This window comes from Lygodium microphyllum, chromosome 13 (assembly GCF_053477565.2).
Source record: "Lygodium microphyllum isolate KBCC chromosome 13, Lygodium_microphyllum_v1.1.10, whole genome shotgun sequence".
Taxonomy (NCBI): domain Eukaryota; kingdom Viridiplantae; phylum Streptophyta; class Polypodiopsida; order Schizaeales; family Lygodiaceae; genus Lygodium; species Lygodium microphyllum.
The window spans coordinates 106,485,322-106,503,396 of record NC_141147.1 but is presented as its reverse complement, the minus strand read 5'-3'; positions in this window follow the sequence as shown (position 1 = coordinate 106,503,396).

Here is an 18,075-nt window from a genome sequence, read left to right as displayed (position 1 = left end):
GTTCATCTGTTTGTAGACAATCAGCCTGTGATACCTTCACATAAGAAGGCAATGGACAGCCAATAGGCTTTACGTCCTGCATGCAGAAGCGCTCAAGGACTTTATGAATGTACTCCCTCTGTGACAAGTAGAGGAGTCCCTAATGCTTGTCACGTCTAATGCGCATACCAAGTATGTGAGCGGCTTGTCCCAGATCTTTCATCTCAAATCTCTTCTTGAGCTGAGCCTTAAGAGCATCTAGCTCATCATGAGCTTTCCCTGCTATCAGCATATCATCCACATCGAGTACCAAAATCAATAAAGAACCATCACGTGCTTTCTTCGTGTAAAGACACGGATCCATAGCACTCTGCCCTGCGACTGCATAAAGGTATCAAACTTATGATACCACTCTTTAGGTGCCTGTTTCAAGCCATAAAGACTTTTCTTCAATTTGCACACTAGGTGCTCCCTGCCAGGCTTTGCAAAGCCCTTAGGCTGCTCCATATAAATCTCATCATGCAAGTCCCCATGTAAGAAAGCCATCTTGATATCCATCTGGTATAAATCCAAGTCAAGCTGAGCAACCAAAGCCAAGACTAATCACAGGGTGGTCATTTTAACCACAGAAGAAAAGACCTCATCAAAGTCCACACCATGCTCCTACTTAAAACCCTTTGCTACCAATCTAGCCTTGTATGTCGACTTGGGGTGTCTAGGGGTACTTTTCAGCTTGTACACCCACTTGCATAGCAAAGCCTTCTTGCCCATAGGCAAGGAAACCAAATCCCAAGTGTCATTCTTATGCAAGGAGTCTATCTCAGACTGCATAGCCCTCTCCTAGGAGTGACTGTCACCCCTGCGCATAGCCTCATCATAAGTGAAAGGCTCTCCTGCATCTGTAACCAAGACATAATACATCGAGGGCTGAAATCTATCAGGTGGATGTCTGTCTCTAGTAGACCCCGTCTCACGGCAAGCTCTGCTGCCTGCCCAGCTGCCTGTCCAACACCCTGACCATGAGCATCTGCTGCATCGGTAGGCTGTCTAATTGGTTGTGTGGGAGCTCTCGGCTCCTCCTGAAATATGACCCTGCGGATCTCAACAACTCTCTTAGGATGCCGATGCATCTTGTCTTCATGGAAGACTACATCATGACTGCGGATAACTTTTCGCACTTGCGGATCCCAGAGACGATAACCCATCTCGCCTGCATCCCCATAACCAAGGAAAATGCATTTTACACTCTTAGGATCCAACTTACTTCTCTTGTCCTTGGGCACATGGCAAAATGCCTCACATCCAAAGACACGGAGATGCGCATAAGAGGGAGGTTTGCCAGTCCATACCTCCTCTGCAACCTGGAAATCCAAACCACTAGAAGGTGATTTGTTTATGACATGCATAGCTGTACTAACTGCCTCAGCCCAAAAGCTCTTTGGTAGGCCTACGTGGCTAAGCATACTACGTACACGCTCCTGAATGGTTCTATTCATCCACTTAGCCAAACCGTTCTAGGGAGGGGTGTAGGGGGCGGTCAACTGACGCTTAATACCCCTCTCATCACATAACTGCTCAAAAGCACGTGAAACATACTCACCCCCATTATCTGTCCATAGGCATTTTAGCCTATACCCAGACTGGTTCTCAACCAATGCAAGCCATCTCTGAAACACAGCCAAGACATCGGATTTCAGCTTAATGGGATAAGCCCAAACCTTCCGCGAAAAATCATCTATGAACGTAACAAAATACTTTGCACCACCCATAGACTGACAAGGCATGGGTCCACAGACATCCGAATGTACCAATGCCAAGGGCTCACTTATGTGTGCCTACCAGACTTCTTATGCGTAGACCTAGTCTGCTTGCCATGAAGACAATGCTCACATGAATCAAAACATACATAATCAAGGGGCGGTAAGTACTGCAAACCAGAAAGCATTTTCATTCCCTTCAAAGACATATGGCCCAAACAGGCATGCCAAAGAGATATATGTGGGATAGAACTCACAGACAAAACATGATCAAGGGAAGAAGCTGATACAATCAAGGGATAGAGGCTACCAGCCTTGGCACCTCTCACAATCACAAGCCTACCACGAGTGATCTTCCATGCAGAGTCTCCAAAAGATACATGATAACCTGCATCATCAAGCTATCCAGCTGACATGAGACTGCGTGTCAAAGCAGGTATGTGACATACATCCTGCATAACAAAACTTCTGCTAGAAGGAAACTGCAGCCTAACATCACCAATGTCCACAATATCAAGAGAGCTGTCATCATCCAAGTGTACAGAACCCGAAACAATACGGTATGAATGAAACCACTCTTAGCAAGGTGTCACATGAAAGGATGCACCTGAGTCTAAGAGCCAACACTGTGCATACATAGAGTGTATCTCTATCATCTGCGAAGCACTAGAAGAAGTTGCAAGGATATAATCATCATCATCAACATCCTTAGGCTACATAACATTGATCTCTTCAATTTTAATACTGGACTTTGCAGGCACTATGCTGCGATTAGAAGACTTATGCTGCACTTTGTCTTTTCCCTTATCTTTGCGCCTTTCATTGCGCAATTCATGGCATTGTCGCCTAATACGGCCCTTTTTCCCACAATGGTGACAAGTAACATCTCCATTCCTGCCACGGGATTTGCTACGTGACTTCCCACGAGACTTGGACCGAGATTTCTGAGAATCTCGTCCACGGCCACTGCCATTGCCATGCTTTCCATATCCATCATTCTTGCCTCTAACTGTCCTAACATGAGACACACGAGAGGCATCCAAATTCTTACGGTTAACCTCTTCCTGCAGAAGAGCACTCTCAACATTAGATAATTTCAAGGTAGCAGTAGAGGCACATAATGCAGTGCGGAATACATCCCATGACTCATTAAGAGTACCAAGCAAGAAAAGAGGAGTGACATCCTCTGAAAAAGTGATGTCCTGCGAAGTCAAGTTCTTGAGTATAGCATGGAACTGGCTCAAGTGAGCAGACATGGTCACATTCTCCTTCATGCATAGATCCATAAGTTGCTTTAGCCAATACATCTGACTCGCTGGACTTTTCTTGTCATAGAGATTCTTGATTTTATCCCACAACTGCCATGCACTCTGTTCTTCCTCGAAGACATTGTAATGAACCTGTTCTGTGAGAGACAATACAATAGTGGACTTGCATAACTCATCAAGCTCAAGCCATTCCTTGTTTGGCATAGTTGCAGGCGGATGCCCGCTCAACCTCAAAGGTTTGATATGCGATTTCTGCACCAACAGCTGCCAAATCTAGCTCTTCCAATAAGATTAATTCGTACCATCAAGCTTGGTGATGTTGAAAATAGCATGATCAGTGGACGAACTTGCCATAATGCAGGCTGAAAGACTGTAGACAGTTCAAAATTGCTTGCTATTTACTGTAGAAAATGACCAAAAATAACCAAAAATCGAGAGAAAATAGTGAGAAAAATGTAACCAAAGCTGTTGCCCACCAAGTACTAGAGTGAAAGTACATCATTTCAGAATGTTTCAGCATGAAAAATCCATGTCAGTCCATACATATATGCTTGCTGTAATAAATTACAAATTTCAGTAAATGAGAGCTAACAGTGCCAAAATCGGATCCCAAGGCAATCAGATATTGCCAAGACCAAGGCCGGCATCATGCGGGCATAACATAAGCATATGATAGTTGATAAGCATGAATCCAGCACCCAAGCATGTCATACAAACATCTACCAGTGAGTAGGCACACCTCCTAGTCAACAGGGCAAAGTGTTCCTGCCACTACCAAAACTTGACACAAGTAGGTGTCAACTCACAAAGATACGGATCCAAATCTGAGACTCAGCTCATAAGTATATAGTGAACCAAGACATGTAAACCATGCATCATCCCAAAGGGTAAGAAATCCCAAAGTCTCAAGTGTCAACTGCTCAATATCATGTACCTGTTCAATGCATAAAAGCACTGCCTAGCATTCAAGAATGCTCCCACTGGCACAAAAGCCATATGTACGAGTTCAAGAGCTCAAACCAAGGCAAGACACAATGCCAATGACATAAGTCCAAGACAATACATCAATAGTACATCCCGAACATGTAGGCGGTAGAGCATCCGTATGTAGCATCCATAAGCATGTAAGACATCAAGTACATCCCAATCCAAACTCTGACAAGCCAAGTAACATCCAAGAAAACTCTAGATAATCCAAAATGCATCCAAGGTAGAGCTTCAATGAGCACTCAAGCTCAACGTATGTATAGGGTAATCAACTGGGACATGAGCATCAAGCCGTAGGCAATGGGTATGCATAAACCCAAGGCATATACCATTGTCAAGCATGAACCATGTCAATGAGTGCGTAATGTCAAAGTTCTTTTAAAAGCATCCGGAATGAAATCCAAGCTCGAAGTCGTACCCCAAACATCAATACTTCATGGCATATATCCAAGATATAATCTGGAACCAATAGACATAACCCAAAGCATGTAGAATAGCTTCAGCCTGCTTTTATTACAGCAGTGATTTACTGTTCCAGACTGAGTATTTGCAAGCCCAAATCATCACCAAAATGATGGCAAAGCATTACCATAACATCCACCAAGCATATGTAGTCATCTGATAGCATAAATGCATTATGGGGTGTATGTATGAGCTTCAATGTACATGTAGAAGTTTGCCCAGACCTATGAAGAATAGGTCTGCTATGTATTCCAACAAAGAAGAGCTTGAAGATGAGTGCTCCCAGCCTTCCCAAGGGTTTAGAACATACCAAGCATCAAGAGTGTGCCCCCAACTTAGTGTATAAGCCACCAATCATGAAGTATGGCTGTCAAATGCTGATGAAAAAAGGTCTGCACAGCTGACGCAAATAGCGTGAATGTTCTTGGAGGGGCTACTGCAAAACATGGCAGCTAAGGATTGAGGAGGGGCTTGAGTAAGGCCTATAGAAGGCCTATGTAAGGCCACAAGTAGCCACAAGGGATATAGAGTGGCATATGAAGTATTAGAGCTTCAATGGTGGCTGCCCATTCCTCTTCTCAGACTTACAAACTGAAAATTGAAGTAAAACCCTGTGGAGAATGAAGCAATACCTCTGATGTAATGCCCTAAAGGTGCCCAACAATGCCGAGAAGGTGCTTAGGAAGCCGGGGAGTGACGGGAGCTCGAAGGAGTCGAATATGGCTGCTGGGAAGGAGACTTAATGTGAGTGGGGAGTCGATGGGAAGCTGAGAATGGCATGAACCAAGCTCAAGAGTCGGGAAGCCGAGCTCTGGTACAAGTTGAAAGGGAGAGAAGGATCAAAGCTTAGACTCGAGAGCTATGGCGGGAGAGCAAGAGCAAGAAAGAGAGAGACAAGAAATGGGAACTCCAACAGTCACAATGTGTGACCGGGCCTTCCATTATTCAAACTGTCACTGAAAGAATAAAGAATAAAGTGACGGTGACGGGCGCCCGCCACCTGCAGTGTGTAGTGGCGGTGACTGTCATTGTAGTAATACACGAGCAGCTAGGCGGAGGCGCCTTTACCCCCAACAACTGCTACTTGATGTAGTAGACGACATTTCTCCTCTTTACTCTCAAAGCCCTTGCCTCTTGCATACTCTTCACTCCTCAAAGCCCCCTAGGCTTTGATACTATGTAGAAATTTCATGGCACATTGGATAGAATTCAAGTAAGGAGTAGAGAATACACAACAAATATGAGAGGAACAAAGGCTACTTTAATTTCAAAATGAATTGATACAAAGATGGCTCTACCCACCTATGCTTTCACTTTGAATTTTAGATGGTGACCTAGACATATGATATGCAAAGTGCTTAGGGTAGCTAGAAGAACTTTGATTGGGTGAAAGATAGATTAACGATAGCTTTAGAGGGGTCTTCCTTTTTTAACCCAGGAAGGTAGTCTAATCAACATGGTCAATCATGTTATGAATATTTCCTAGTCGATCAGGGAATATTTCCTTTACCATCAGGCTGGGGGCACTACCCTAAAATCCCCATGCTTTTGTGGCCCTTGTACCCCAAAATAGGGCCCCTTGGTAACTCCCACACCTTGTAACTCAATGCATTTGCCTTGAGTTGCTACTAGTATAAATACTCTATGTAACCCAAAGGCTAGATCCACAAAGGTCACCTTTTTGCCATCCAATCACATAGACCTCATCTAATATACAAGTTAGGACCCACCCAATGTCATGGCTTCTCCTCATAATGGAGGCCTTATAACTTAGAGCACCATGGATCATTGGTGGCATCTTACGTGGGGTGGAGCATTGAGTATATCTAACAAGGTGATATGATGTGATAATAATATGTGATTGTCCTAAAGGTAGTATAGCTTAGATATGCTATCCAAGTTTCATATGACATCATATAAGCCTCTTCCAATACCATTAGAGTAAAATGTGAAGTTGAGTGCTGAGGTTGGGGATGAGATAGAAGACCCTACCAAGTCCAGAAGGATAGTAGGAATTTTGATTTACATGACTATCACAAGGCCACTATTGGCATTGTCTGTTAGTTTATGTAGATGCCTAGAAAGCCTCACTTGGATGCAATTAGGCGCATATTGAGGTATGTGAAGTCCACTTTGCATTATAGACTATTTTATGAGGCAAGTAAGAATATACATGTATTTGGATACACATTGCAAATTGGGCTGGTAGCATATCTGACAGGAAATCTACTAGTGGATTCATGTTTTGGCTTGGTAGTACAATAGTTATGTGGAGTAGCAAAAAGCAACCAATAGTTGCCTTATCGAGTATAAGGCTGAGTATAGAGGTGATGCTATGGAAGTATGTGAGGTGTGTGGCTGCAAAAGTTATTAGGTGATTTGGATATGCATTAGTTGTCATCCTTTGTGACAACATGAGCATCATACAATTAGCTAGGAACCTAGTGTTCTATGCTAGGACAAAACACATTGAGGTGCATTACCACTTTGTGAGAAAAAATGTAATTGTATGAGAGATTGACTTGTATATTTCCGCACATAGGCTTAGATAGCTAACATTTTCACAAATGCATTGGGTGCATATAAGCTTTGAAAATTTTGAAGCTTACTTGGAGTTGTAGAGATACAGTTGAGCTTGAGGGGGAGTGTTAAGATGGCAAGCCAAGTGCAGACATTGATGATGGACTGCTTAATTAGATATGGGTATGTACATCTACACTTATCAAGTTAGTGATCATTATGATCCTCACATGGCCACTAACTTATCACTTATTATATTTAGTTTGTTGTACCTACCCACAACTAGCATAGTTATAGTACCAATTGATTAGTATCGTCAATTATGCAATGTTTGACTTGGTAGGCCACTTTTCTTTAGATTATATCTTATATATAGAATGTGTACATTGTAGTATGTGAGAAAGAAAAAGAAAAAACCAACAAGAAAATGTTATAGTCTCCATCTCTCTTCTTGTGTATGGTATGTGTTTGTCACAATAACTCAAGTAAGTCCCCTCACCACGCAATTCTTAACAATTACTACTTACAACAATGGAAGGGAAAGTGCAGTTTCGATCCATGTAGTCAGGATCCTTGAATTGTTGAGAGTCAAGCTCATGAACCTTTGGTTTTGGTTTGGTTACCTTAGGAGAATAAGGTTTGGGTCACATTGACTCAACCATGGTTACATCTAGGTTACTTTGATTTTGTATGTTTGTTTGTGTTATTACACAGTTGTTTGTGGGAAGATAATGAAAGATAAATAGAGAGCATGATTGCTCTCCTTCGTGCCTGACCTTTGTCCCTCTCTCTCTCTCTCTCTCTCTCTCTCTTTGATTTCTTTAATGGTATGAGAAGCGACAGTGAACCAATATTGTAGTAGTGTGACTACAAGCATCAGCAAGTACAAGACTATAAACCAGGGATGTTGTAAGGTCGTCTGCTACAACTCTAAGTTTAGACCAAACAAAGCAGCAAAAACAAGGTAAAGGAAAAACATCCCAAGCTTGGACTTCCATGATGAGCTAGGAGTTGGCCAATTATCACCCATGCGCAGACTAGGCAGTGGGGCTTGAAGGCGTGTGGACATAACACATTGAACTTCTCGTCAAAGACGACATAGATGGCATTGGGATCAGTTGTAGCATCAACTAATTCCAGATTGTAGCTTATAGCACGCACCGCCACACAGAAGAAAACAGCTTCCAAGAGAAAGAGGCGAGCCATGCTGGAGTTTCGAGCTAAGGATAGATAACACAATGCTGTAGCGGAGATGCGATAGAGCTAGCAAACTGATGCTAGTGACGATGGTGATGGTAATGATGATGAAGATGGTCGTGATGCGTGCCATTCCCGTGGCTTAACAAAAGGGCGCTCCCAGAGCTGCGCTTGTCACTCTATCTCGTCACAGGTTTTATTGGCCTTAAATTGGATTACCAACTCTTAATCACAGCGCTGCAGGCGCTTTTAAAGGAGCAGGAAAGAAACGAGGAGTTCGATCCTCATAGAAGAACAGATTATTGCTGCCACCCTGGGTTAGTTGACCCTCCTCAACCCAACTCACGCTTTGCCAACAGGACGCCAGCATAAAGAGGTTGCTCCTCTTTCTGAAGAAACTGCCCATAGCCTTTGCAAATTGAAATGATGCAAAATCAGCTGCTGATCTTTAGTCACTATAGCTAAAAGATCCTTCTCAAGGTTCCATGCTGCCTTTTCCATAGTGCTGACAAGGCCTTGATAAGAAAAACAAGGAGTTGGCAGCAACGGTACAGCTGTTGGAGATAATGAAGAAATATATTGATGTTATCTCTATAGAAAGGTCCCCAGCTCCTCTAATGGACACAATCTTCTTGTTGCAAGCCATGAATACTTGAAGCTATTCAGATTGTAAAGGTTGTTTGGTTCAGTCGTGAACTGCACAGAAGCATTGGAGTTGTTGTTTAGGCGGCATCATTAAGTGGACATTCCATCTATCAGATATCTAAAGCCTACCCTCAGCTTGAGAAGCTATTCAGATTGTAAAGGTTGTTTGGTTCACTAGTGAACTGCACAGAAGCATTGGAGTTGTTGTTCAGGAGGCATCATTAAGTGGACATTCCATCTATCAGATATCTAAAACCGACCCTCAGCTTGAGAAGCTTGATGTGAGTGAATGCCAAAACATGACTGATGTCTCATTGGAACAAATAGGCTTCAATTGCAAGCATATTATCGTGCTAAAGAGGAATAGGTTTGTTGGAAAATACGACCCTGCAAGAAAAAGATTACTGCCTTAGGAATATTCATGAATTTGTTTCAGCCAAATGCTTGCACTAACATTGTGTCGGAAGGATCTATAGAATGTCTAGCAACAGCAAGAAGCTACCTAAAGGAGTCATCACATTAGATTGGAGTGCAGGTTTGTTGGAGGCATTGTAACTGGGGTTGAATGGGAACAAAGCACATGTATTGGCTGAGAATGCAATAGTGTTTATTGCTGCAAATTTTAAGTAAAAATTGGTTGCACTACACATGTCATTGAAGTGCATTGCCTCTGTTGGCATTTTGGGGTAATTGACTCTTTTTTTATACATCAAATTTTATTTTTTGCAAAGTTGAAGACTTTGGAATGGCAAACACAGGAGAAAAGGATACTATCACCTAGATAGTAGGTGAGAAGCTGGACTACAACAACTTTGTTTTATGGAAGTTTAGGATATCAAACTTCTTAATTGGAAGAGGCTATTGGGATCTAGTCATAGGTCTTGAAGATGAGCCCAAGCTACCGGAGGATAGACCTCCAACACAGGATTAATTGAAGACACATAAGACATAGTTTAAAAAGGCTAGCAAAGTCTTGCATTGGCTGTCCTTATGCGTGTCAGATACAAAAGCTATGAAAATTGCAAATTTTACATCACCAAAAGCTACTTGGGACTTGTTGATGAAGAATTATGGCCATGTCACTAATGCAAGAAAGACACAATTGAAGAAAAAATTTAGTCACATATCAAGGAATGGAAGGTCTATTGAAGACTATGTGAATGAGATTAGAACCATTGCAGAGCAACCAAGCTCAAATGGAGCTAAAGTTGAGGATAATGATTTGGTGGCCACTACCCTCCATGGACTTGGAGAGGAGTACAAGAAGTTTGACACTTCCATATTAGTGCGTCAGGATCAGCCTAACTTTGATGAAATTATGGCACTTCTTTTGCATGAAGTGAAGCTTGGACTCAATACAAGTTCCAGTGGGTCTAAGAATAGCAAGGACAATGTCTTCTACTTAAATCAAAGGGGTAGAGGTGGAAGAGGAAGGCCAAACTTTAGAGGAAGAGAGGTTAGAAATGTATATGCAGTTGTGGACAACAAGGTAGTGCATGGCAAAGTAGGTAGCCTTAAGCAGATAGAGGTGCCTCTAATGCTCATGGAAGAGGGGGTTACTCATCTAGAGGAAGAGGTACTTGGTAGCAACCCCAAATGAGCCTTGGATAGCAATAAAATGCAAATAAGGATTGCCATTATTGTGGAAAATATGGACATGTAGCTAAAGATTGCTACAAGAAGCAGAATGATCAGAGAGCAAGAGGGAGGCACATGGTAATTATGCCTCTTTTAGTGGTTTGTAGGAGGGTGATAGGTTGTTTGCTATGCAACATGTGAAGAAGGGGTTGCCTACACAAGGCAAAATAGATGATGTATGGTATATAGACTCATGGACATCTAACCACATGACCCCTCATGGACAGTGTTTTGACACATTGGTAGAAGGTGCTCATAGATATGTTTGCACAAGGGATGATACGTAGCATAACATTAAGCATACATGTACCATTCCCTTGATGATTCATGGTGACAAGAAAAAGAGTCTATATGATATGTTACATGTACCCTCCATTACCAAAACTTGCTTTTTGTGGGAAAAATGGCTGAATAGAATCTACAAGTTAGATTCAATAGAGATGGATGCTACATTGAAGAGTATGGTCAAGGATGCAGACTCATTGCTAAAGGCAAGAGAAATGGCAAGATGTTTACATTGGATACAAAAATTCTAGCCTTGAATGATGTTATGTATTCACATGACAATGTTGCAATAAGGGACATTGATATATGGCATAAAAGGATTGGTAATGTAAATGTTCAAAAGCTAAAAAATATGCAACATAAGCAAGTTGTACTTGGACTCCCTAAGTTCAAGCATGTGGAATTGGGACATGTATGTCAATCATGTCAATTTGGAAAGCAATCAAGGCTTCCATTTATGAGGCATGTAAGCACCACTACTAGACCATTACAACTTGTACATTATGATGTATGGGGACCCTCACAGAATGCATCTCTTGGGGGATCACGCTACTATGTGTCATTCATAGATGACTATAGTAGGTACACATGGTTGTATTGAAGCACAAGAGTGGTGTTATGGATGCTTTTCAGGACTTCAAGAGACATGTGGAGAAATAATTGGCTTGTTACATCTCATGCTTAAGATCTGATAGTGGTGGAGAACATGTCTCTAAAGACTTTGATCACTTCTTGGCAACCCATGGGATAAAGAGGCAATTGACATGCAGGTACACACCACAACAAAATGGAGTGGCAGAAAGGAAAAACAGGGTGATCATGGAATCGGTTAGAGCCATGTTGAATGAGAGGAGCCTACCAAATCCATATTGGGCACAGGCTGTAATAACTCTTGTGTATGTCATGAATCATATGCCAACAACAAAGATACATGAGGCGACTCCTCATGAGAGGATTTATGGGATAAAACCTGACATTAGCCATCTTAAGGTCTTTGGATGTTTTGCATATGTATATGTTTCAGATGAGAAGAGGAAGAAGCTTGATCCAAAGGTAGAAAATGCCATCTTTATTGAGTATGCACAAGATAGGAAGGCTTACAAATGCTACAATCCTTCTACTCATGAGACATTGGTCTCAAGAGATGTAGTATTTGATGAGCTAAATTCATGGCATAAGAATAATACCATCTTGATGGATGATGATGATGTTTTTCAGGAGACTTATGTACATACAGGTACAAATGAGAGTGCAAAAATTCTTGGGCCTTCTAAAGATGCTACTACATTACAGTTAGTCCTTGGACAAGTAGATTGAGGACTTCAATATCTTTATCCACTGACATGGATATGTTAGTGAGGGGGAGAAATGTGGATAAAGGCAAAGGAAAACTTGATGATGTTACAGGGCCACTCACTTCTGGTTATGATTCAATGGAGTATGTATTAGATGGATGTGAAGAATGCTTTCCTCAATGGTGATTAGGTTGAGGAAGTATACACGGATCAGCCCGAGGGCTATGTACATCGTGATTTTCCTACACATGTGTGTAGATTGAAGAAAGCATTGTATGGGTTGAAGCAAGCACCTAGAGCTTGGAATGCTAAGATAAGTGCATGCTTACAAAAGCTTGGTTTCACTATGGCCAAGGCTGATCATAGCCTATTCACAAAGAAGACAAGTTAGGCCCGTCACACTCTATTGTGACAACATGAGTAGTTCGCTCCTAGCCAGTAATCTTGTCTATAATGCTAGGACTAAGCACATTGAGGTACATTATCACTTTATCAAATAAAAAGCGATTATAAGTGACATTGATTTGGTCTATATGAGGACACAAGACTAAGTTGCATATATCTTTACCAAGTCATTAGGTAAAGATAAGTCTGTGCATTTTAGAGAGCTACTTGGAGTGACGTACCTTACTTGAGCTTGAGGGGAAAGTGTTTAGAGTCAAGATCATGAACATTTGGTTTTGGTTTGGTTACCTTAGTAGAATAAGGTTTGGGTCACACTGACTCAAGCATGGTTAAATCTAGGTTACTTTGATTTTGTATGTTTGGTTGTGTTAGTACACAGTTGTCTGTGGGAAGATAATGGAAGATGAATAGAGAGCATGGCTACTCTCCTTCTTGCCTTTGTCCCTCTCTCTCTCTCTCTCTCTCTCTCTCTCTCTCTCTCTCTCTCTCTCTCTCGTTTCTTTCATGAATATCCTTAAACTATTGTGTATTTAAGAGGAAACTATAGCTTACAACATCCTTAGAATATGAAAATGAATTGTCCATTAGAAACTAATCATGATTATCTCTTAAAAGATGCACTTACTAGAACTAAAGATAGATGCCTTTCTCGTGCATGTTAAAGTGTTGCATGCTAAAGCATTGCATCATTTAGAGGAAAGATTATCGTCTTTGAAAAATATAAAGTGGGTTTGAGAACTATTACATCCTAAACACTAGGGAGATAATCATCTATCACTTTATGTGATTGCACTCTAAGGAGAAATACATTGTAGATTGTACCTTCTTTCATAGGATATTCAAAGGAGACTGTTTTCATTTTAATGAAATTTTCTAAGATATGCATGTTGCTTGAATTGCAAAAAAGCATGCACTATTTCTTCAGCTTCATCACCAACATATTGTCTTTTCCTTTTGATTACATCAATAATTACATCATGGAATTCACGTTTGGCAATTCCAAGAATTTTGCCTAAGGTGAATTCAATTTTGCTTCCTAGAATTCGTTCTTCTAGGACTCGTTTGAGATCGGTTACAGATTCTATGTCAGACTACAATTTTTAGCCTGGCTGCTTGCCTTTCTTCTTTCCTTTGGTCTTCTTTGTTTGTGGCACATCTTCCATCTCTTGATCTGGGGTTATATTTTCAGCAAGCTTTGGTTGTTCAGGCGTTCTTCTAGTTACCCGTTTCGGAGGGTCAGAAGAGGAAGACCCTAGTTCATCTTCTATTCTTCTCTTTTCTTCAATCAAGACTTCTTTATGATTGACATCAGCCAAATGTGCAAAGGCAGAAAAAGAATCTACCGGTTCTTTCCAACCAGTTATTCCTCAAATATACTAATTGGCGTCATTTGATCTAGTGCATGCATCCATACTTTAGATTTCACATTAGCTTTACATGCTTTCAAACTTGATTTAATTGGCTCAATTTGTAGCCCATAAGTAGTTGCATCAATTGCTGCATAGGCATTCTTTACAGCTAAATCTTCTAATCTTTTCTTCATTCCACCATTGCCAAAATTTGGCTCTAGTGGAAGACCAGTTTCAGCCGCATGAAATTTTCCGTCTTTCCAAAAGACGAGCTTCTGTGCTTCAGCCTCATGGAAGGCAGAACACTCCCTCTTATCATGTTGTTGTCTGTCACACCAAATGCAGTGCCTCTTAAAGCCTTCTCTCATGGGCCTTTGAGTTGATGCTCATCCTCGCTCTTCGACTTTGACATCCAGCTTCTCTACTTTGTAACTAATTTCTGTAAGATTTAGATAAAGGTCACGCATGCTTTTAATGAGTTCATCCATTACATCATTTTTAGAAGGAACAGAAGAAGAAAGAGTTGGTTGATTAGTCAAAGGAATAGGGGATTTTGAAGGTGGAACAAGCTCCATCAATGGAGTTGTTGAAGTTGAAGTAGAGCCCAATCTTAGTCGCATCCACTCTCTTCGAGCAATCATGTTAACTGCATCAGTAACATCTGTCCATGCAGTCTTGATTCCTGATTCGGAGGTAGCACCTTCTAGGTGATCAGCAAGCTTCTCTTGCAGAATGGGATCTGCAGTCTTAAGGAATAATTCAATCTTCTGACCTTCCATACTTTGTTAGTCTTCAGCATCAAGTTGTCCAAATTTACTTTCAAACTCATGGTATAGAGCTGTTGCAGCTAAATCTTTGTTGGGTTTTTCAACCCATTCAGTGAAACTTTTCTTCGTCATTAGGCCAGATTCTTCTAAGAAGAATTCTTCGCATAGGGATTTTTTGAATGCAACCCAATCCGTATCTTGTTGAAAAAGACCATGGATTCTTTCTTGAAGACCATGCTTGGCTAGTCTGGCAAAATAACAGCTCCATGCATATTATGGTACACCAAAGAATAGCATTTTTTCAACATATAAGCGAATAAAAATAGAAACATTTTGACCATTAAATTGTTTTAATTCATGCCCAACTTCCTCTAGGGCCTTGATAGCTGTGGACTCAATCTTCTCTTTGTCTTTCCTTTGTTGTTATTGTTGTAACATTTGAATTTGTTGTTGCTAAGTTTGCTACAGTATGCACGCCCATTGTTGTAGAGTATCTCCTGAAGAATCTGATGCCAGGAGGCATATTCCACGATGGATTCCGTGCCACGGTGGATTCCGTGAGGTTTTACGGTGGATTCCGTAAACTTAGATGACCGGGGCTCATACACAAAGTGGATTCTTTGTGCGAGAAGTTGATGGGGACGCCTGTCCTTTTCGGGCGTTTCATTAATTTAGTGTGTACATGGGTGATTCCGTAGCGGGTGATTCCGCAAAATGCATATTCAATTAATAAACGTTTATGAGTTTAGAGTGCACACTCGTAATAAATTAAGGTTAGGATTTATTTCTAACCAGTTGATTTATTTATGTAGCTGAAGACTGCTAGGTATTCACTTTTGTCGGTTTAATTGTATTATTTTACTAACGATTGCGAATGCTTCAGTTGATGTGTAGAGATAGCAGCAGTGGCGGAGGAAAGCATTGGAGTCTAGCGAGTATTCGACCTATGGATTATATTTTGATAGGCGTCACGCCTATATTTTGTTATGTCTATTGAGGCATCGATTATTGATTATTATTTTGTATGCGCCTATGCGCATGAATATGTTATTTCTATTTGGGACATTGTATTGGGCGTGCCAGACTCTTTGGGCACCGTCCATTAGCTTTATTTCCTATTTTTGTAAAAGCAAACTCAAAAGCTAAAAGCTTGTCATATTTTTGTAAATTGGGCTATTATTGAGCATGAAGATGGAAATATACATAAAATACATGCTTTGTGAAGCGCTCACACAAGGCATGGGGGGAGATTGAACCCAATTGGTCTCTTGCTCTTGTCGTTCATGCTTTTACATTGTAATTTGTGCAAAAAGGTAGAGTTCATTGTTCTTGGGGACCTTCCAGGATTCACTACGTGAGCATACTGCGACCGATCTGCGCACCAGTGGTATCAGAGCGGAGCTGAGATCAAGAGCTTCCAATCGCTACCCATCTTGAGCGAAGGCGGAGCTCCTGGAACGATCGGGCTCTACAGTCAATCTCGTCGCGAACCGTCGATACAGGCAGACTTCTGGCGATCAAGAACACCTGTTTCTGCTATCAGATCGCGAAGGACCAGGCTGTACAGGCGGAGGACCACGCATTCATCTCCTTCACCAAAATCGTGGATATACAGACAAAAAGAGTAATTTTCTTTTCATCAAGCTTCAAAGACCAAAGTTAACAATTAGTAAGCTTAATTAGAAGCTTCACAAAGCTTCAATTAAGCAAATCGAGTTGAACGCGGCGTGAGGCTATTCAGGGCGGCGCGAAATCCGTCAAGGACATATTTTTGTCCTAAAAATCAACGACGGATTAAGAAGCTAAAAGCTTCTTAATCCACTAAGTAATTCAAAGCTCCTAACTCTCCAAGTCAGTAACTCTAGGTCCTGCACTCCAGAAATCAAGTTCTGCAAGTCAACTGTGATCAAGTCCTACAAGTTCACTAAGTCGGCTAAGTCTACAACTCTGCAAGTCACCTAAGTCTGCAACTCTGCAAGTCAGACTAGTCAACTGGAGTTAGAACTGACTTGTGCTCAAAACTCCTAGAAGGGTTATTCCTGCGCAGAAATTTCGAACTGCAAAGTTGTTCGTTGGAAGGTATTCTACCCATACGCAGGTTCGTTGAAGTATTTTCAGCATACAAAGAAGGAAATATCGCAGATTTTCAGAAAATTGAGAAAGAAATACCCAAAAAAACACATAGCCTTGTAACCCCGAATTTGAGCTACGCTCATCCCGCTAACCTGATTTTGAGTGAGAAAGGTCTTTTGAGTTTTACAGGATGACGGAACCACATATGGATGATCCTATGGCTGAAGACGACCTACCTGAGCCTACCATGGAGCAAAAGCTAGACCTAATCATGATGCAATTGGAAGAAGAATGAAGGGCTAGGCAAGCATTGCAAGCGCAATTGGCAAAATTACAAAGAGCGTCTACCGACAAAGAAGAACCTCAAGCTGAAGATTTGATTCGACGTACCATCGACGCCACCCTTGAAGCTCAAACCATTCGCAAGGAATCAAAGATAAGTAAACGAAGTTTCAAATTTCGCACTTTCAATGGCATACGAGAAGGAAATATTGTTCTAGCATTCATTAGTCAGTTTGATGACTATTTCCATGAGGAAACTTATCCAGAAAAAGATAAAATCAAGTGTGTTACTAATCATTTGGTAGACAGAGCATCACTTTGGTGGATTGTAGTACGTAAGAGCATAGAATGTCCTGCTACTTGGGAAGATTTCAAGAAGAAGTTCATGCAGAACTTCCTTCCACCACAATTTCATGAGAAGGCTATCAAGCAATGGGATCTACTTCAACAACGGGATCGTGAGCCTATTCCTCAGTATACAGAGTGTTTTTGGAATGCACTCCTACAACTACGCATGCTTGAAGACGTACCAGAGACAACACATAAGCGGAAGTATATGTCTGGACTTCTTGGACATTATTACGCTGAAGTGAACATGTTCAAGCCTGCTACCCTTGAAGATGCCATTTCACTAGCTCACGACACTGAAGATAAGTTACGTGGTAGAGACAGACGACCACAACAATTCCAAGCCAATGGTAATTATGGATCTAAACAATTCAATTCCAAATTTAGAAGATTTAATCCAGGTCGTTTCTCTTCATCATCTTTCCACAAGAATTGGGCTAAACCACCTACATTACCATCCAATGTCAATCCAAATCCTAAGCCTATTCCACAAGCAAATCCAAATGTACCTAGACTTCCCGCCATTGCAAATAATGTAACCAAAGCCAAGCCAATAGTATGCTATAAATGTCACCAGCCTGGACATCTCGCAACAAATTGTCATTCAAAGAAGCCACCAGCTCATATCAACTATCTTGGAGCCATGGACGAAGATGAACATGAGGATATGCCTGATTTCACTGAAGATGAGGACGACACCACTACTACTTCCAACACTTTACCACGTATGCCTACTCCACATTCATTATTGACTATGAAATGTTTGGTGCATGGAAAGGAAAAGACTATTTTGCATGATGACGGTAGTACTCATGATT